The sequence below is a fragment of the Ursus americanus genome, chromosome 11 (genome assembly GCF_024610735.1).
Source record: "Ursus americanus isolate L20-20 chromosome 11, mUrsAme1.1.p, whole genome shotgun sequence".
Taxonomy (NCBI): Eukaryota; Metazoa; Chordata; class Mammalia; order Carnivora; family Ursidae; genus Ursus; species Ursus americanus.
In genome coordinates, this window is record NC_142137.1 from 55107369 (window position 1) to 55129971 (window position 22603).

General features: G+C 38.5%; 1 protein-coding gene and 1 pseudogene across 1 annotated transcript in view; one reads left to right on the plus strand and one right to left on the minus strand.

Annotated features, from left to right (window-relative positions):
• Positions 1 to 22603, plus strand: part of PHACTR2 (phosphatase and actin regulator 2) — a 241810-nt gene that overhangs the window by 116997 nt on the left and 102210 nt on the right. The gene's annotated exons all lie outside the window — the stretch shown is intronic.
• LOC123800410 (NADH dehydrogenase [ubiquinone] 1 alpha subcomplex subunit 5 pseudogene) lies at positions 15961 to 16390 on the minus strand (annotated as a pseudogene).

The window sequence follows — 22603 nt, forward strand, 5'->3', positions numbered from 1 at the left end:
AGATATTTCTATATTGCCATAAATAATGGATACAACTCAATATTTATGGTACTTTTGCATAAAAATGAAAAAGTCTAGATGAAATAGGGTAATATTTAACTTGGAAACAAAGCAAGAATTATTACCCTAAAGTCACAGATGAAAATGGGAAATATATAGTAATGTTGACTGTTTTATTAATAAATGTAGCTGTATATTGTGTTCAGCATTGGTTCAAAGAAATGTATCACCATATGTCTCATCGGTTCACAGAATAATACTGAATATACACACCTATGAAGAAGAAATCAAATAATCCAAAGAAATAGTGAAATCTTGGGGGCTTCGTGTAGGTTTTGGAATACATTACAACAGAGAAAAATCACAGCATTTTCTCCTGCTACATATTTGTCTTTTAAAGTATAACAATAAAACTTTTAGGTAAAATTTGTTTCTATCTTGTATATTGGAATCTCCTCTCCCCTGTAGAAATTTCCCTTGTGCATTCTCATAAGAAGTTGGGGAATGAAAATGCTTCAGTGAAAAAGCCACATTGCTTGGGAGAGGGGTGTGTAGATTTAAAATGGCAATATTCCAAGCCCATTTTGTAGGTCTACTTATTAATTGTGTGATTATATGATTTCTCCCCGAATAAATCTTGTTTTGATGAAAGTTTAAGTCTGCACACCTGCAAGGTGCCTCGCTCACCCCCCATCCACTTCTCAGCTTCCATCTTCATCACCTGCTTGGAGAATGTGTCAACTTTCCTTAATTGAGAAGTAATTTGCAGTTACTGAAATCCATTTTATATTATAAAGCCTCTTCAATATGTACAGCTTTTCCCTAGAGAGTTGCATTACCTGGAGGCATTTCTTAGACTTAGATTCAAGTTCTAATAAAATTAAATAGGTTTTTAGGAACCAACCTTGTAGGGGTTTTTTTTTGTTTTTTTTTTTTCTGTTTAAAATACCAGAAGTGGGGCACCTGCACGGCTCAGTCAGTGAAGCGTCTGGCTCTTGGTTTCAGCTCAGGTCTTGATCTCAGTGTCCTGGGATCTAGCTTGCATGGGGCTCCCTGGTCAGTGGGGAGTCTGCTTCCCCTTTCCCTCTCTTTCTGGCCTTCCCCCTGCTCATGCACTGTCTCTCACATAAATAAATAAATCTTTACAAAAAATAAAATAATAAAATTAAATACCAGAAGCATAAAAATAAAGAACAGTTGAAATTAAGCCTGTTAAATATGAGAAACTATTTATTTTATTTGTGATCCCCTTAAGATGCTATTTGGAGTTTTAAAGATACCATTGTACTACAAGTAAAAAATATTACAGAGAGGTATTTATTCTAAAGGAAACAAAAATAAGCAGTAGATAGGAATTCTTCATCTGTTTTTAGTTCTAGGATGCTGAGCTATGGAAGTGGTTTAAATAACACTAAAAATGAATCTGTATTTTTCTCCCTGAATGCAAAACAGTAAGTTTTAAATTCACTTCCCTGTGGGGCACCTTGGTGGCTCAGTTGATTAAGCATCTGACTCTTGATTTCTTTTTTTTTTTTAAAGATTTTATTTATTTATTCGACAGAGATAGATACAGCCAGCGAGAGAGGGAACACAAGCAGGGGGAGTGGGAGAGAAAGAAGCAGGCTCATAGCGGAGGAGCCTGATGTGGGGCTCGATCCCATAACGCCGGGATCACGCCCTGAGCTGAAGGCAGACGCTTAACCGCTGTGCCACCCAGGCGCCCCTGACTCTTGATTTCTGCTAGGTCATGATCTCAGGGTCCTGGGATGGAGCATCTCCTCCATCCCCTCCTCCCCTTCTCCCTCCTCCTCCTCCTCCTCCTCCTCCTCCTCCTCCTCCTCCTCCTCCCCCTCCTCCCTCCTTCCTCCTCCCTCACTTCCCCCTCCTCCTCCCTCCAGTCATTTTGGGATTCTCTCTCTCCCTCTCTCTTTGCCCCTCCCCCTGCTGACATGTGCACGTGCTCTCTCAAAAAAAAGTGAATACACCTTTCTACTAGTGATGTTTCAGCTCTTCTAACTTCCAGGTAGTTCTGTTTTTCATCTTGAATTGTCTTCACCTACATTCCAATTACTTTTTCCATTCAAAAGTGTAGAGCATTCTCTCATTGAGTGAGTCCCCACTTTTCACATGGATGAATGAAGGCACTGAATATATCAAAGCAATGAACCACCTCTCTTGATTTTTAGTTCTTTCATTTGCGCCCTGCCTTTTATTCCCCTTCTTCTCTGTTCTTTCCTTCTTTTTTCTTTTCTTTTTCACCCTCATCAGTTTAATACCTACCTAATTTAATGTGTGAGTTTATCCCTAAAGCAACCTTCCTGACTCTGTTCCTCCCTCCTTTCCTTCCTTTCTTCCTTCCTTTTAAATAAATGCAGTTAGGGTTTAAAATACCTCTAATTACCACATTAACATCATCCACATGTTCTGCGATACTTTCATTATTGTTTAGTTCTAAACATTTTATAAGTTACAATTTGATTTCCTTGTGTTTCTTAGGAGTACATTTTTTTTTTAATTTCCAGAAATACATGGGAGACATTTTTATTTCTGTTTTTAACTATTTTTCTTATTGATTTCTAAGAAATCAATACATCTAATTATAGTCAGAGGTTGTGCGTTGTTTAATATGAAGTCTTTAAAATTTGTTGGGATTTTGTGTATGATCCAGAATTAACTCAGTATAGAGTTGCCATTCTTGAGTACAGGTCTCCACAGACATCAACAGTCAAGCTTGTTAATTGGGATTGTTAAAATCCATAACCTTTAAAGTATTTGCCTACTTTATCTTACTACTTTTCGATGATATGTTAAAATCTCTCCATATTATTGTGGACTTGTCAGTTTATCCTTGCAGTTCTGTTAGTTTTTGCTTTTCATATTTCAAGGTTCTGACGGTAGGGGTATATATCCCTTAATAATTTGTATGTGTATCTTCTTGTTACTTTTTTTATCCTTTATAATAGATCCCTCTATGCTATTTATTTATTTTGACTTCAATTTTAATTCATCTATTGTTTTTTTAAAGATGTATTTATTTCAGAGAGAGACAGAGAGAGCATGAGGGGAGGGACAAAGGGAGAGGGAGAAAGAGAATCCTCAAGCAGACGCCCCGCTGAGTGCAGAGCCCAACACCAGGCTCAATCCCGGGACCCTGAGATCATGATCTGAGCTGAAATCAAGAGTCAGACGCTGAACTGACTGAGCCACCCAGGTGCCCCAATTATTAATATCGATATACCAATTTTCCTTTGGTAAGCATTTGCTTGGTATGTATTTTTCATGCTTTTATTTTCAGCTTTTGCTGTTTTGGGTGTATATCCTAAAGTTGGCAGAGAGAAAAAGATACATAATATTTCTGCCTCCTCCAATTTTTTAATGTCTGTCATTAGATAAGACTATTCCTTTCAGGGGCGCCTGGGTGGCACAGCCGTTAAGTATCTGCCTTCGGCTCAGGGCGTGATCTTGGCGTTATGGTATCGAGCCCCACATCAGGCTCCTCCGCTATGAGCCTGCTTCTTCCTCTCCCGCTCCCCCTGCTTGTGTTCCCTCTCTCACTGGCTGTCTCTATCTCTGTCGAATAAAATAAATAAAATCTTAAAAAAAAAAAAAAGACTATTCCTTTCACATTTATTGCAATTACTGGTTTGGACTTGCCTTGACCATCTTAATTTGTATCATCTTTTTTAGCATGCTGTTTTTCAATTTTTTTTCTTTCATTTTACCATCTCATTTGGAGAAGTGTAACTTCTATTTTCTCTTTCTTTTATTTATTGACATGGAAGCTTATTATTGTATTTTTCTTATTACTTGAAACAATAAATTTTTCTAACAAAATCAAAAACTATTCAATATTTCTGTCCTCTTTCTGGTCAAAATCAGGACCCTAACATATATTAAAAATTTACTGACTACGTTTCCTTTTTGCTTACCCAATATTTTATTAAGTCCACCATAATTTTATCAATTGTCTTTTGCATCTTACCCTTAATCCAGGCTCACTTTCTTTCTTGTTAAGGAATATTCTGTAGAAGTACCTTTAGTGATTAATCACTTTTAGTGAGTGATTATTTGACTTAGTAAATGTTTATTTATCTTGATATGGAATTCTAAGTTGACAGTTATTTCTCTATAACATCAAGAAAATATAACTCTGTTGTCTTCTTAGATTTATTGGGATTCCTTAATGTGCATCTGTCTTGTCTACTTATTTTCTCTGTATTCTTAATACTCAGTTTTACTAAGATGTGTCTAGATTTTTTTTCCTTGGTAACACCTAAGATTGTTTTCATTCTCCCCTTGGATGTCTAGTGAACATCTCAAAATTGGGTCTATAATTTCCCACTCTAAACCCACTCTACTCACTCTTGTCCCATTTGGATTCATGACAATTTGGTCCTTCTAGTTGTTCATACAAAATTTTGAAGTCATCCTTGCTTCGTCTCGGTTCTCTCATGTCCCACATTCAACCCATGAAGAAATTTGGCCCTACCTTAAAATGGATCCAGAATCCAGGTACATTTCATCATTCCCACTGTTGCCAAACTGGTCTAAGTCACTATCATTTCCTGCCTGGATTATTCCTGTAGTGTCTCTCCTGTTCTCTCTGCTTCCAACCTTGTCTCCCCTGTCCTCTCCTGAGAAGCCATAGTGATCATAGAATATATCAAATCGTGTCTTTTTTTTTTTTTTTTTTGGTCAAAACTGTCACTGCTTCCCCATCTCATCTGTAGTAAAAGCCAAAGTCCATGGTCAACTCCAAGGTCTTACAAGTCTTATAATCTCTTTCTCATCCACCTTTCCTTTAGTACTCCAACCTCACTGCGTGACCATACAGCATTACTCTTACCTTTGTATTAACTGGCCTTTCTGCTTGGAATGCTTTTCCTTCAGATGGCCACATGGCTAACTCCATCACCTCCTTTGGGTCTGTGCTCAAATAGCATGAGAACTACCAGGACTATCCCATGCTAATCCAATCTCCTACTCTTCTCTATTTCATAGCACTTTTCATCTTCTAAATTGTTATAAAATTTACTGACTTATTGTATTCATTGCTTCTTTTCTGTCCTTTCACTAAAATATAAGTTCTATGAGTGCAGGTATTTTTACTTTGTGTTCAATTCTATATACCAAATACTTAGAACAGGGCCTGATACAAAGGAGAAGCATAATAAATATTTGCTGGGTGAATGATGAACGAATAAGTAATTCTTATTTACACAGAACTACCATATATAATATAATATAACATATAACATAACATAACATAACATAACAATATAGTATCTTATGTATTTTCACAGCACAGGAATACAATGAGATAAAGTTACGACCCAAAGGTCAAGTGATTAGTAAATGGTTAAACAAACTTTGCTACAGCCATACAATGGAACACTACTCAACAAAAAGGAACAAAATACTGATACATACAACATGGATGAATATCAAAAACATTAAGTGAAAGAAGCCAGATATAAAAAAAAACTGCATATAGTGTTATCCCATTTATGAAGTTTTAGAAAAGTGAAAACAATAGGGATAGAAAGCGATCAGTAGTTGCCATTTCCAGGGGGTAGGACGGGGATTAACCGCAGGACTTGAAAGGACTTTTGAGGGCTCTCAACGCTTTCTTAAAACTTTATTGTGGTGGTGGTGGTTACACTATTTTTTACCAAAACTCATTGAATTGTTTACATAAAATGAATAGATTCTAGGGTTTATAAATCATTCCTCAAAAAGCTGTAAGCAATAAATAAACAAGCAAATGCAGTTTAGATGATCCACATATTATCAAAATTGAATCTTTCTTTGATTTAGAAAGCCTGTCACAATCTGGAGGCATCTTCAGGATGAATTGCTGCCTCTCTGTTGGAAAGATGCAAATTTGGCAATTGATAAAGTTCAGAGCCGCCTCTGTAGCAGCCCGTTGTTCATCCTTAACTCTTGGTGGAACAAATCTCTATCATAGTATTCACTGTTATACTCATTTACGTGGAAGCCACAATCCCCACCCCTCTCCATATATATATAGATTATATATCTCCTCACTATGAACTCCCGCCAGGATAGGGTCTGTACCTCACTAACGTCCCATGCACTATAGGTACTGGGCTTATGGGAGGTGCTTAGTCAATGTAACTGAACGACTAGATGATTATTCATATAAAGCATATAAAAGCAAATTTACAGTCATTGACAGACTTGATATTATTTTGCTATGGAGTCTATATTACTATAATCAAAATCATACATATAGTTCTAGATGATTTTTTTATCCATACTTTAAGTTGTTGTAATTATGGAGGTAATGTAAATGCTTATTCTTTTATTCATCACATATGTATTAAGTTCCCTCCCAGGTGCCAGACATTTTGGTAGGTCCTAGGGATGGATGTGATGGTTAATAAAACAATGATTTGGGGGCACTTGGGTGGCTCAGTTGGTTAAGTGTCTGCCTTTGGCCCAGGTCATGATCCCAGGGTCTTGGGATGGAGACCCACATCAGGCTCCCTGCTTAGTGGGGAGTCTATTTCTCCCTCTCCCTCTGCCCCTCCCCACTGCTTGTGCTTGCACCTGCTCTCTCTCTCTCTCTCTCTCTCTCCTTCTCTCTTTCAGATAAATAAATAAAATCTTAAAAAAAGAAACCAAAAACAATGATTTGGACCTTACTTTTAGCAATTATTTTCTGTAAATTGGGCAGTAATTATTAAAGATGTCTTTAAGGATTGGTCTCTATAGATTTTGATCAGTAATTAAAGATTATTAATTTTACAGCAGTTGTCAGAGTCTTAGACACTGTGGATGAGTAATTTGTCTTTCCTGCGGAATGAAGTGCAGCAGAATACACACTATTTCTCCTGGGGTGGAGAAAATTTGGGGGAAAGGAAATGGCAGCACCACCCATAAGGTCTTTGTTTTCCAGAATAAATCTTCCAACTGTCCAACTCAATCACTAAGTAAGCACACGTGAGTTACACCACGCCCTCTGTGGAGACTCACTCAGGGCAAGGCAGGGGCAAGGTATTTTGATAATCCTAGCTCAAGCAAGCAGTAGAAGGAAAACTCAGGAAATAAATCATATAAAAATATGAGAACAATAGGAAAGAAAAGCCTGTTTTACAGGTTTGTTTCCTGTTCTAATACTTGTGGAATGTGTTTTTCTCTCCTATTGATGCTTAATATGACTAGAATGCCCAAAGTTGTAATTCTTTTCTTAACCAAAATTCTCCTTTGTCTGTTTATATTATCATGTTAAAACTAAGATCTCTCAGAATTGTCCAAATAAAAGGCACAGGAAACATTTGGTAGCAATGCTATAGAATAATATTTTAAAAAGTAAATGGTAGTTACATATGCAGAATTTCAACTGAAATTATAAGATCCAGTAAAATTGTAATTCGCATTTTAGTAATTATATTTTCTAAGTAAGCTTCCTTTTACAAAATGTAGCCAAGTTTTGGAGTAATACAAAGTTTTAAAAACCCCGCAGACATTCTACTAAAAAAAGTACCTTAATACTTAAAAATGTTTGCGTGTTAGTTTTTAGTTTCTGAGTTATGTATCCTTTTACCTGGTTATTAGAACCCCCTTGTGTTAAAATAGCCTTCTAACTTTAAAAATTGCTCTCTAGTGTGCTTGCTCCGGCAGCACATATACTAAAAAAATAAAAACTGCCCTCTAGCACCTCCACCAGCGGAAGGAAGAAAAGACAGTTTTCTGCTTTTCAATCAATCTGACAATGTTAAATAGAAAGAAAATAATTGGCTAACGTAGTGGTCTTAGATGACCTGTGAATTTCTGTTGTTTCTTCTGACCGTTGTATCTAGAAAACAACCTAAGACATTGGGGGAAATAAAATCCTATTTGGAAAATTACTCAGTTTTAATCACTAAGTTTCATTTCCTTCCCAGTAGGAAAGGGTTTTTCTTTGACTGTAATTCCCCTGACTCAGGGAAATGTCTGTACTTCACCGAATTTTCATGGCCAAGTCCAGGAATAAGAGCGCCAGTTGTGAGAATCTTCATCTACTCATCATGGCCACCACCAGCCGCTTTGCTTCCTGGACCACCACTGTTCTGACCAACCATCTCATCTGCTGGGAGTCTGCCTAACCCTTCTCTCCCACCCAACTGCTGGTGTCTCAAAATTGGTTCTGCAGCATCAGGGCAAAGCCAGACCCCCATGATGTGTATTCGTGGCATTTGTTCTCTGAGGGAGAAAGATCTCACTGTTTCTCCCACTCCAAGCTTAGATGGGGCTAGAAAAGACTGGCAGTCACCTAAAGGATAGGATTTGGTAGTCATGACTGTTCTAATTATACAGCATCTTCTGTAGCCACCAAATTATGTATCTACAGTTTGGACTTGAACCTAGTAGGTACGGACTTTTCCACAAATAGATGGCTAAGGTTTATTTATGCTTTTCACTTTTATCTAGTAAATCTAGTGATTTGCATCCATCAGGGGTGCAAGGGTAACTTTGGGTACCCCAGGTAGGAGAGCTTCATAACTCCAAGTCAGACAGACCAGTGAAATCTATGTGATAAGATAAAATGCCTGAAAACACCAAGGTTGTATGCACACATACAACCTTTTTGTCAAAAGGCAAACCAGATTCAGGAAGGGGAAATTCTATTTTACTAATCCACTCACTTTAACTTCTTTCTGGAAGTAAACGAATAAGTCTTTCAGGGATTGAAAGATATTTAGACTGTAGAGTGGAAAAATCAGTAGATGCCATCATTCTATATTTTTAGGAGAGCTTAACATAGACTATTCCTCAATTTCAGTCATGGTATGACCTGATGACAGCACGTTATAAAGGATGAAAGTAGTGGTATGCTGAAGGCAGCTCATATAAGCCAGTTGTTAAATTTCCAGGAATTTTGCAAACCAATTGACATAAATTTTGCAAGCCAGTCGACTGTTTGTTGAATTGGCCATTGTAGGAGTATTTACATTAAGGAAATTGGCAAGTACTACACACAAGTCACAAATCAATCTTGTCCCCCACCCCCAGACAAACCCGAGTATTGAGTATTTATCAGGATATTGCTGGACAAAAGTTTGGTTTAGGAATACAGACCAAAGAGCAGGACCAACGGGATAAAGGCTGAAGAATTATAAATAGATGGCTTCCTCAGAGTTAGATGTTGGCACTAATCTTATTTAGCATTTTTATAAACTCCGTGGAAAGAGGTAATACACAGATAAATGTCCATATTTTTCCGATGGCATTAAATGTTCCCATAGTTACACTATAATCTGTAGGATTAATACCCAGAGCTCTTAGTAAGACTGTAATTTGGCCGAATAATTGATTATCTCTACTAAGGCAAGAAAAAGGCAATTTTGGAAATTATCTTAAAATACTCTTGTTAGATGATAAATTCTAACATGATGACCTATAACTGGAATTTAGGGATTTCTGTAGACTTTTTCTATGTTCATTAGTATAATTTGTTAGCCTTGATAAAAAGACAGCAAAATAGAATAACTGTCTCACCCTTGTAAGGAAACCTTGATGCACACTTACTGTAGTTTTGGTTGACATGTTTCAAGGATAATGTAATGGAACTGGAAAAGTTTCAGAGAAAAGTGTGTAACCTGATCAGGGGATTATAGGAATCTCAGATGAGGCTAAGATTATATTAACTAGCAAATCCTGAAAGGTTTTGAATAAGGTAAATATAGATGGATTTAGCAAATCCTGAAAGAAGAGAACTACAGAGTACCCCTTTGATGTTTGAAATAAGAATTTGCAGAAGAAATAAAAAAGAAACACTTCATTGTTTCTCAAGGAAAAGAAGATCAATGATAGCAAAAATAGCCTCAAAGTTAGCCTTTGTCAATTTAAAAATCATAACATTTACATAATTTTTAAAGATTTATTTATTTATTTGAGAAAGAGAGAGAGAGCATGAGCAGGTGGGGCAGAGGGAGAGGGAGAGAGAAGTGAAGCAGACTCCTGCCTGCCTGAGTGAGGAGCCCAGGAGGGCACAATCTCACCACCCTGAGATCATGACCTGAGCTAAAACCAAGAGGGGGGTGCTTAAAGGACTGAGCCACCCTGGTGCCCCTCCATTTACATATTTTTAATGTGCAAAATTTACTGTGTATTTCTTATGATCAGTGACCTCCCTTATTAATTAGGCTCAATCAATGGAAGGAAGAATGTGAAGTTCCCTCCTCTCAATTTAGGTTGAGAAAACACTTAACTTGAATTTTTTTTGTTATTGTTTTAAGGCAAACTTATTAAAGTAAAGAAATGGAAGAGCCATTATAATTGTTTACTCTCACTGATGAGTCCCCCAGGTGGGATGTGTTCCCAAAATATAACAGTTTTGCACTTTATAAAGAAATTTAGTTGATTGATTTCATTGTCCTAATTAGAACTCACATCTTGGTTAATCCTCAATTTCATTTTAAAAAAATCAAGTGTCTTAAGAATGAATTAGGCAAAGGGAAGTAGATAATTGATCACACTATTTTAGGGGAAAAAATTCTCCACAATAGAGGGTGGACTATTTGGGTGTGAACAAAATAGGGCAACTTACATAATTATGATGAAACAGACAAGTCAATGTCTTTCAAAAAATAAAGCAAGGCTGTGTGTGATCTTAATAATACAAACTTCAGAAAAAAAGATTTTCATGCTTAAGGTTTTAAATAACTTAGATTACTATTTTATAATATATATATTATATAGCTTTTTAATAGTTTAGAGTGGAATGTCTAGGATAATCTAAAAAGTGAAAGCTGTGGCAAATGAACTAAATATATTGCAGTTAATTTTTTACTTTTTAATGAAATATATACATTCAGAAAAATGCACGAATCATAGTATACAGTGAAATTTCATCAAGTGAACACATTTATGTGACCACTACCCAGTCTAATGCACTACCTATTGAGGTATATATATATATACATATATATACGTAAACACATATATATACATATATGCAATTGATGAGCAATCTTTAGAGTCTATATATATAATGCACTATATAGAATTTATAGGTTACTCATCAGTTGTATATACCAAGAGTATCTGTATTCGTATTTTTAAGAAGTTTGGGGTTGAGATTTACTTACGGCAGGATTTAATTCAACTTTTAGGGAATGTTAGCATCTACAACAAATTACCGTTTGTTTTTGTTGTTTTCACCTTTTTGTGTATTTAAACTCCTTACCACAAGGTTTCAGAGATACCACAGTGGTTCTTTTTGAATATAGGAGAGGTCAGCTTCCTGGAGTTGAGGTGGAGAGAGCAAAGTTTGTCCTTTGCTAATCTTACACATAGCTCCATCTTCCAGATTTATTGTTCAACGTAACTGAGGCCACTAATTTTTTTGTTTGTTAAAAGGAAGCTAATTTTTAAAACGAGGAAAGCCCCACACAGAGGACACATCTAACAGTCCTGCAGTACTGCCAACAGAATGTGAGGAAGAAACCAACTTTAAAGAACAAATTTTGTTAAATTAAGTACCGTGACTAAGTACTTTAATTCCTTTTCTTACAGCCCTAAAGGATCATTTGACATTGAACCTTTTAAGTTAAGCGGGAGTCGCCTGAACTCTCTACTACCCTGGGGCGGTGCCGGTCTCACAGCCCCCGCGGGCGCCGCTGCACCCGCCGGGCCTCTCCCCTCCCCACCACTTAGTCCCCCCGCACCCATTCCCCTCCTCCCCTCCCCCTCGCCCTCTCCCCTCCCTCCTCCCCCGTGACCCCTGACCCCAGCTAATCTGCATAGAGGAATGACAGGCATCCGCTGGGCAGGATCCGCCTCGCCGGCTGCGGCCGGCCGGGCTGGGAGACCCGCGCCGGGGAGAAGGTGAGGGAATCCGGCGGGCAGCTCCGCACAGCCCGGGAAATGGGCACTTGGAAACCTGCCTGCGAGCGGACCCATGATCGAAGGACCAAAGGAGCCGCGTGATCTCCAGACCTGGCCCCGCGACCCCAGACATGGGCCAGACCTCGGTCTCCACGCTGTCCCCGCAGCCCAGCAGCGGTGAGTCCGGGGCGCACGGGGCGCCCCCGCCGCGCGGGCGCTGGGCTTGCTCAGGGCAGCTGGGACGGCCGAGGGCTCCGCGGCAGGTCGGACTCTGCCCGAACCCGCCAAGTCCCTCGGAGAAACCCGAGAGGTAGCGCTCCCCCAAACTCTTTGTCGTGGAGAAGTGGAATGCGTTTTGGGATCCAGCCGATTTTACCTTAAAGGCACAGGCTCCATTTTCCGTACGAGATGCCTCGCCTGGGTGTTTATCTGAATTTCTTCCGAGCCTGAAAGTTACGAGAAACGCCATTTGCGTAGTGCGGTGTTTTTAAAACGCGAAACTTAGAGAGCAAGGTAGAAGTGCCAACAGGCTTTTCTGTATTTACGCTTGGCTTCCGAACAGACTAGAACTGAATTCTTTCAAGCTTGTCAACTGATTTATGGTTTGTTTTCAGAGTAGAAGTGCCCATTGCTCTCTCTTATCCTGGCAGAATTCTGAATACTAACTTTTAAAAAGCTTAATCATTTCAAAAGATGATTTGTTTTGTTTATGTTAGACACATAAGCTATGAAACTGGGGGACACATACCTCACAAACTCAGTTTCGAGGGCTAAAGTTCGTTTTATGGAATCGTGTGTAACATTTCTAAGTTGCAATGATCTGTCTAAAAAGTTTGTTTTTTCCATTTTCTTTAAAAAGGGGAAGGAAGGTACGCCTGGCGTTCCTCCAGCAGGGTAGGGATAAACAGCTTTTTGGTGGCATTACTGGTGATTGGATAATGAAATAAATTTAAAAGGTCCTATTTTGATATTTTTCCATCAACATGAAAAAAAAAACCTCAAAGGGGCCATTTACGTTATTCCTTGAGATATCCGATACACTTTTAAAATTGTGTAAACATTAACAGGATCTTGCTGAAAGGAAGTGACAGGGCACAGATGAAGGTTTTTTAAATCAGCTCCAGGATATCTCCCAACTAGATAGCATTCTATCATTCCAACTTCCCCCCACATGGGTTTGTTTATACTGCGAGCTTCACACCCTGAAAAATCATAAGCTTTGCTGGGGCTGATGTTAATGTCCACAAAGGAGGAACCTTCTACAAAGGAGAGAAATCAAAATCCAAAAAAAGATCACACCTTTCCTTCCTGTTAAGGACAAGGTTGTACAAAGCTCCAGAACCTCAGAGACTTCATAGTGATGGCTTTTGGGGATGGGATGGGGGGGGGGTGTTGATTAGGATCTTAACTGTAGTAAACTATCTTGTGCAAATGAGGCTAGTTTCCTTTGTCTTACTTTAAAACAGGGTGACTTCTTTCATTTTAAGGAGGAGTTAATATTTTAAATTTACAGAATTAAATCAACACTCGAATACAACAGGTATAAGGTACCGCCCCGAATTTAATTCTTTTGCTGCAAAATATTGTCAGGGCTAGTATTAGAAAAGTGAATTTTGCCTTTACGAAAAGCAAAGAATATTGCATAACTGATCACCAAGAAGCAGAATAGAATCTTAAAATATGACTGTCCTAGCTCTTTCCCAGTACAGCAAAAAATACCCAGATTGCTATAATTCCCAATAAAATGACTAATCATGTCGAGAAACTGTGCAGCTGATTTATACAAAAAGTAATGTAAGCGAAAAGTTATGCTTGACTATGAAAGATATTTGATTTGGGCTTTTGTAAAATAATCATCTTAAGCCACGAGTCAGCTTGCTTTTCACTTTCTTGATTTTAGTCTCTTGAACTTTCAGCTTAGGGCTGCATCTATTTCTCTAGGTTTTAGAAGACCATTAATCATTATTTCTGAAAACATGCAGTTAGAGCCATTATTTCTGTTTTTTTAAAACAACTTGATTGACATATAATTAGCATACCATGAAATTCACCTGCCGAAAATGTACAATTTGTTAGTGTATTCAGTGTTGTGCAACCATTAATCTCTTTTCCCAGCCTACTCAACCCCCAGCCCCAGTCCTAATGAACCACTAATCTATTTGCTATTTCTGAACATTTTGTGTGAATGGAAACATACATCACATGCCCTTTTGTGACTGACTTCTTTCACGTAGCGTTATGTTATCAGTTATGTTATCAAGGGTCATCCATGTTGTAACATGTATCACTGCTTCATTTCTTTCCATTGCCAAATAACGTTCCACTGTATGGACATACCACATTTTATCTATCCTTCCATCAGTTGGTAGACATTTGGGTTCTATGACTAGTGCTGCTGTGAACTTCATGTGCAAGTTATTGGTGAACATATGTTTTCATTTCTCTTTGGTATATTTCTAGGAGTGGAATTGCTGGGTCACATGGTAATTCTGTGTTTATGTTATGTTTTAAGGAACTGCCAAGCAGTTTTCCAAAGCAGCTGTACCATTTCATATTCCCCCCAGCAGTGGATGAGGATTTCAGTTTCTCCACATCCTTGCCAATACTCGTTACTTATCTTTTTGATTGTAGTCATCCTAGTAAATGTGCAGTTGTATCTCATTGTGCTTTGATGTGCATTTTCCTAATTACTAATGACATTGATCGACTTTTCATGTACGTGTTGGCCATCTGTATGTCTTCTCTGGAAAAATGTCTGTTCGGGTCATTTGCCCAATTGTAATTGGGTAATTTGACGTTGTTATTGAGATAAAATAATTCTCTATGTACTGGAGATAAGTCATTACCAGATACGTGATTTACAAATATTTTCTCCCATTCTCTGGTTGTCTTTTCACTTTCTTGATATGGTTTGCAATTCAGAATTTTGAAATTTTGATTATTTTGTGTTTATCTTTTTTTTCTTTGTATTTTTGGAGTTATATCTAAGAAACCATTGCATAACCAATGTCAAGAAGATTTACACCTGAGTTTTCTTCTAAGAGTTTTATAATTTTAGCTCTTACATTTAGGTCTGTGATACACTTTAAGTTAATTTTTGTGTGTGGTGTGTTGTAGGGTTCCAATTTCATTCTTTTCCATGTGGATATCTAGTTGTCCAGCACCATATATTGAAAAGATGATTCTTTCCCTTTTGAATTGTCTTGACACCTTCTCAAAAATCAATTGACAGTATATGTAAGGGTTTATTTCTGAACACTTCACTTCTGTCCCATTAGTCTGTATGTCTATTAATATACCACACTGTGTAGATTACTGTAGCTTTGTAGTAAGTTTTAAAACAGAAGAGTGTGTCGTCTAACTTTGGTCTTTTTTAAAAAAAATTTTTGTTTCTTAAAGATTTTATTTTAAAAAAATCTCTACACCCAATGTGGGGCTCAAACTCACAACCCTGAAATCAAGCGTTGTGTGCTCTACCAACTGAGCCAGCCAGGTGCCCTAACTTTCTGCTTCTTTTGCAAGATTCTTTTTGCTATTCTAGCCCCCTTGCATTTTTGTATGAATCAGTCGGCTTGTCAATTTCTGCAAAATAGCCAGCTGGGACTTTGATAGGGATTGTGTTGAATAACACTGTTCTCTTAACAATATGAAGTCTTTAAAACAAAAACAAAATGAAGTCTTTCAATCTGGGAACACAAATGTCTCCATTTATTTAGATCTTTGATTTCTTTCCACAGTGTTTTATAGTTTTGCTATAAAATATAGTTTTAAGTATTGCTCTTTCTTTGTTAAATTTATCCCTATGTATTTTATTATTTTTGATACTATTATAAATGAAATTATATTATTTCATTTTCAGAATGTTGCTACCTAGTGTATAGATATACAAAAATAAATTTTTACATATTAATCTTATACCCTGCAAATTTGTTCAACTCATTTTTTAGTCCCAGTGGTTTTTCAGTGCAGTCCTTAGGATTTCTATATACAAGATCTCTATACAAAGTCAGGTGCAAATAGAGATAATTTTACTTCTTGTTTTCCAATCTGAATGTCTTTTATCTCTTTTCCTTGTCTGATTGCCCTCACTTATTATACACTATGATGTTGAATAGCAGTGGCAAGAGTGAACTTTTTTTTTTTAATGCAACAGAACATTTAATTATATCAGTTTCCCATCAACACACTAGTCATTTAATCATGATTATATTGGTCATTTCCATTGGTTAGCAGGAGGCTCTTCCGCTAAAGGCTTCCATGATTTCTGCTGTATCATTTTTCTTGCCAGACTTAGTTCATTTTCAGCCTGAAGAATCACCTTTTCTCGTTGGCCACCCTGAAGTTGGTCTTCTAATTTCTTAACATCTGGTTCTGCTTTAACCGTACTCAGAGTAGCTTCTCATTTGTAATCTGTTCCGTATACTTTCTATAGGCTGCATTTTTAGGAATTTGCTCAAGAACGTCAAGAATCTGTGTACAATATTCTTAACCTCTTGTATGACTCACATACAGCCAGTCCCACAAGGCTGGTGGTCTCCTTTAGTAAAGCCGCCATGACAGAGCCCAAGAGTGAAAGTTCTTGTCTTCTTCCTGATCTAAGGGGGAAAACAACCAGTTTTTACCATGTCGTGTTAGCTGTGGGTTTTTCGTAGATGCCCTTTTATCAGAAAGTTCCCTTCTGTTCCTAGTTTGTGAGCATCTTTGTCATGCAGGAGTCAAAGGCTTTTTTTCCCTCTGTTGAGATAGTCCTATGGTTTTTTGTCCTTCATTCTATTAATATGGTAAAATACATTAATTGATTTTCAAATGTTTAACCAAGTTTGCATTCCTGGAATAAAGCTTACGTGGGTATGGTGTATAATCCTTTTTAAGTATTGCTGGATTTGGTTTGCTAGTATTTTATTGAGGATTAGATCCATTATTTCTAAGCACAGGCCAAACAAATATGTCTCCAAGGAGGTGTTTTCAGTACCCTCTGGCCTCATGTCCTAGAAGCATTGAGACTTCAGTATTCCCCTGACCAAGTACAAGGCATGGTGGATTGGACACAATAAATGTTTGTTGAATATATGAATGAATCAACAAATATTCTCAGTGAACAGCCTGATCACTTTAAGCCAATGATCTTATGAATGAGGGTTATGTTTGTTTGTTTTTTACTTCAAGAATTATGTGTTACTCTGGCTCTGTTGCTGAAGGGTGGTATTTAAATCTAGTAACCATTTCTTCTGTCCTGTTCAGCACCACACCACCCCCACTGTGCCACACAGACCAGCTCTTGGCTATTTGACCTCAGCCCTTGAGTTAAAAGAGCAGAGGAAGCCACTCTGATTTTTAGGAGACGAGGGAACAAGTGAATGAAGTATTCAGCATCACACCTAGGCCATGATAGAACCTCTGTCTGTCTGTGTTTCTGGGTTTTCATATCTTGGTCAGGGCCCAGGTCCTGCCCAGAATACTTACCATTTCTTTCTTTCTTTCTTTCTTTCTTTCTTTCTTTCTTTCTTTCTTTCTTTCTTCCTTCCTTCCTTCCTTCCTTCCTTCCTTCCTTCCTTCCTTCCTTTCTTTCTTTCTTTCTTTCTTTCTTTCTTTCTTTCTTTCTTTCTTTCTTTCTTTCTTTCTTTCAAGATTTTATTTATTTATTTGAGAAAGAGAGAGAGAGCACAGAGGGAAAGTGTGAGGGAGAAGCAGACTCCCTGCTGAACAGAGAACCCGATGCGAGGCTCGATCCAGGATCCTGAGATTGTGACCTGAGCTTAAGGTAGACGCTTAACCGACTGAGCCACCCAGGCGCCCAGCACTTACCCATTTCTGTGTAAACCTGGTGTAGGAAGAAATCATGAAGGCAAAAATGGATAGGGTTTATTTTCCTTAATGAAAATAACATGCACATGATCAGAAGTAAAACTTTATGAGATGAGTCAGGCTAAAAGTGTGTTTTTCTCCCTCCCAGACCCCCAATCTCTTCCCAATTATAACCCGGAATGAACAACTTTTTTTTTTTTTGGTTTTCATTTCAGAAAGTTTTCATTCAAGTATATGTATCTTAATCAAAACACAAGCAAGACATGTTATATACTTACTGCTCTAGAGTTTGAGTTTTTCACGTAATATAACTTCAAAGTATTTCCGTATTGATATTTTTAATCCTATAAACAAGCAATATGTAGATATATCATAATTTTTTAAAAGGACTCTATTATGTTTTTATCTTTTATGTTTGTATTTTTGTATTGTTTTGGGGCTCTTTTGTGTGTGTGCTATTATGAAAAATGCTGAAATGAGCATCTCTATCTAAACATCTCGACCTACCTGGACCAGTAAAATCCTAGCAGTGGAATTGTCAAGTCAAAAGATTTGTATACTTTGTTTTGATAGACTTTGCCAAATGACTCTCAAAGAGGCTGTATATCAGTATATCTGCTCAGTATATGAAAATGCCTTTTTCCGAACTCTCACCAGCACTGCAGGCATATCAGGATCTCTCTTCGACCATATGGTGCTTTGTGAGAAACTGAACTCACTCCCTCTGGGTGAGGCAGCCCTGCAGGCACAGATTTACCCGGTGGAACATTAGCAGGAATTATGTCCCAACTCATTCCCTTGCTTAGGTGCCCTTGTGCAGTGAACACTCTACATAACTATACATAACTACAATGTCATACATAATTAATTTGAAAAAATCCGTGTCTATCTATATGCAAAAAGGGGCATCTCACTTTGATTATGAGAGAAGTAGAGCATTTGTATTTCTTTTTCTCTGAATTGGTTATGGCAGATCTTGCAGATTTTCGTGTTAAGGAGATTAGCCTTGTGCTTATCATGTATTGTAAACATTTTTCTATGTTTTTCTTCTTAAATTTGTTTTTCATAAAAACTTTTCATGTCAAATTGATCGATTCTTTTCTTTCTTACGAACTAGAGTTAATCATGATTTCCTTTGCTGTTTCATTTTTGAATGTTGGATCTCTGTAACTGGTTGTGATTTAAAGTGAATGATTTAATGATATTAAGTTTTTAAACTTATGTATAGCAAAAAACCCGTCATCAGCAAATTGAAAAAGGAAATCATAAAGTTGACAAGATATTTGCATTGTATATGGAAAACTGATAAATATCTTCAAGTACTAAGACCCTTAAAAATCAGTAAGAAAAAATATCAATAAGAAAAAAAGTAAAGGCTCAAATAGAAAAACAAGAAAAGAACATAAACAGAGGTTTTTCAAAATATGATGGCTATAATTGTGAACTCATTGTAGGTCAGAACCTATTTTAAGTGCCTTGCTTGAATTAACTTTTTAATCCTCACAACATCCCTAAAAGGTAACTACTATTAATATCCCCATTTTACAGATGGGGAATACTAAACCACGAGAGTTAACTTGCCCACATTACTTAATCAAAGAAGAGACATAATTTACCAATTGGTATCTGAAATAGTTTCAGCAGTTTAATGAAAAAAAAAAGATGCCGTTGATCACCTATGAATTGAGCAAGGATTTAAAAGAATGATTCTCAGACAATTGTCTTGTTGTAGTTTAAATTGGCACAACGTATCAGAAGAGCAGCTTGGTGATATATATTAAAAACCTTAAAATGTGCATACATTCAGATCCGGCAGTTCCACTTTCAGAAGCATATTGAGAAGGAAATAATTACTCACTGGGACAATGTTTATTAAAAGCCAAAAATTGGAAATAGCAGTTGAACACCAAGAAATTTTTTCAATTAATTGGGATACGGTCATATAAGGGAATAAGCCATTTAAAAATGGTGTAAAATATGGACCGCCTGGGTGGCTCAGTCAGTTAAGCGGCCAACTCTTGTCTTTTTTAAAAGATTTATTTATTTGAGAGAGAGAGAGCGTGTGTACATGTGGGCTCACGTGCATGGGGGGGTGTGCAGAGAGAGAGAGAATCTCAAGCAGACGCCTCATTGAGCATGAGCCCGTCGCAGGGCTCAATCCCAGGACCATGAGATCGCGACCCTGGCTGAAACCAAGAGTCTGACATTCAACCAGCTGTGCCACTCAGGTGCCCCTTAAGTGGCCGACTCTTGATTTCCGTTCAAGTCATAATCTCAGGGTCCTTCATGGGCTCTGTACTCAGCAGGGAGTCTGCTGGAGAACTCTCTCTCTCCTTCTGCCTCTCCCCCTGCTCATGCACGCTCTCTGTCAAATAAATAAATATTTTAAGAAAATGGTGTAAAATATAATTTTGAAGAGTGATTTTTATAATAAATAACAAAAATATTAAAAGGCAGGTTTAAAATAAAGATTCTACATGAAGAGAAATCTAGACGGGGTGGGATGAAATAGAGGAATTTCATTTCTGAGGAGGTAGTGTGACAGTCCCACTTTTCTCTGCTTTGGGCACAATCGTAGCCAGGACTTCCACATCCCGTGTGCCCTTGGACCTCCCCTGGAATTAAAGCCACGAGCTGACCTGTAAGTGTATCAGCTTTTCTCTAGCTGTCCTCAGACTTGGTTTTAAGTTCATTGGCTGCTTTTCAGCTACTTTAGTTTTTCTTGGGCATTCCATCATGAAAACAAAAATATCGGTCCTACCGTAGCCATCTTCTTTTTGAGTTGAATTTTCTTCTTAGCCTGTCTGATCGTAACGCAAATGCAGCCACTCACGTGGAGAGAAAGAAAACGAGCACATTTGAACTTCATTTGTTTCTCTTTAGTCCACAGTGCATCAGGTCTGGTGGACGAGTAGTATCCCAGATATTTTTAGCTTCAGTGTATTTTATCTTCAGAAGTCTGAGAGGATAACAATCAGTGGGGGGGTCAGACTTCACTTTTTGCCTACTTAATGCAGCAGGGAAGGAGATAAGGACTCTGGGTTGTTGATCTTCTAATTAAGCGCCTTTTGGTTGAGTAAAGGAGAAGTTCCGACGCGTTTTCTTGTCTTGAGGGACTTCAGTGTAATAGGCTAACTGCCTGTTCTTGGGAGTCTCTGTTCTTGAGTAGAGATACATACTTAGTGAGGACTCAGCTTACATAAAAGTGTTCTTGAGGTGGAAATAGTCTTAAGAAAATAAACACTTCTGGTCCACCCTCTATTCCGTTGCTATCTGAAGCAGGGGAACCCAAACCAAAAACAACAGTTTCTGTTCCCCAGAAGGCAATGAGCCCATAACATTACTTTTAAAAGTTTGGTCTGTTATCCTTTATATTTGCTTACTACTCCTCCATTTATTTTGGTTTCAAGGGGCTGGATGTTTTTATTCATATAAACCTTCTGGCAAGGATGACATTCCAGCCATTAACACCAAGGGAATTTTGGTTGACAAAGAAGGGACTGAACTGGTGTTTTGCTTAAGAATAACCTGGGAAAGCTGCACTGGTGTGTGCTGGGTGGGTATATTCCTGCAAGTTAGGCTCGTTTTGTGAAGCAATATTAAAAGGAAAAAGGGTGGCACCTTCATCCAACTGAAGTAATTACCTGGAAGGTTCTGTGTACAGCAGTGGGGTAAGATTCAAAGGGGAATCACACACAGACCCTGCCCACAAGGGTCTGTGCCTAGATGGCTCCTCTACTTGGTGGAGATGGGCAGAAAGGAAGGTGGAAGGAGAGGGACACCTGGAGAACTGTGGGGACAAATCAGGGAGGCCAGAAAGTACAGAAGGGGTGGACAAGAATTCTGGCCCACACAGGTGGTGGGAACCACTGAAGTTTTTTATCAAATGAGAAATGATTAGAGCTTTGCCCCTGGGGGATGAATCTGCCTGCCACATGCAGTATTGATTTCCTGGGGGAGACAGAAGGCAGGACCAAGAGGTCATCTGTAATCATCCAGCAAGGTGAAGTGAACACCAGACCTGGGGGGTATCTGCAACTCCGACCTCGCCGTGGGCTTCCAGGCTCAGATCTGCAACCGTCTATTGGGCAGCTCTGCTTGGGTCTCTCGTGGGCATCTCCCAGGTAAAAGGTGTCAACAGAAGGCTGGAGTTTACCCTCCCAACCCCTTCTTCCCTGAACTTTCCACATGTCACCAAATGATACCTCCAACCACTCACTCATTCTAGCCAGAAGTTGAGGAGTCTTTCTTGAGTTTTCCCTTCCTCTTCACACCAAACCATCAGCATGTCCTGTACATTTTCCTTTCAAAATGTATCCAGGCCCCTCACTTCTGTCTTCAATGCCCCCATCCAACCCCTGACCGCTCATTGCTCAGATAGCTGTAGTGGACTTGAGCTGATCTCCTGCTTCTGTTCTCAGCCTTCTGCAAGTCCTGTTCCACGCAACAGTGAAAGTACTGTTTTAAAACATAAATCATGTCACTTCCTTACAGCTTTCCTGTGTCTTCCCACTGCACTTAGAATGAAATCTAGATTTTGTACTCTGACCCTCAAGGCCACACATGGTCCTCTATGACCCTTGGTCCCTGCTCCTCCCCCCAGCCCCCCCCTCACCCCCATACTGTAGCTTTACTCCCTGTTTCGGTCATCAGACAAACCTGGCTCAGTCTTACCTGTGACCTTGGCAGTTTCTGCTCTCTCTATCCAGGAGGTAGGGGACACTCTTCCACTAGCTCTTTACAAAGTCGACTCCTTATCTTCGCTCCGGCATGACCTGCTTCATAGAGACCTTCCTTGTCCAGCTCTCTTTAGAGGAGCCTGTCCACCCACCTCAAGCTACAGTTCTCTGCCCTTTCATTGCACTGACCTTTCAGATTATCCTGTTTGTCATTGTCTCCCTTCACTAGAACCTAAGCTCCAGGAGCTAAGGGACCTTATCTTGTTTCCCAATCTGCCTTCTTA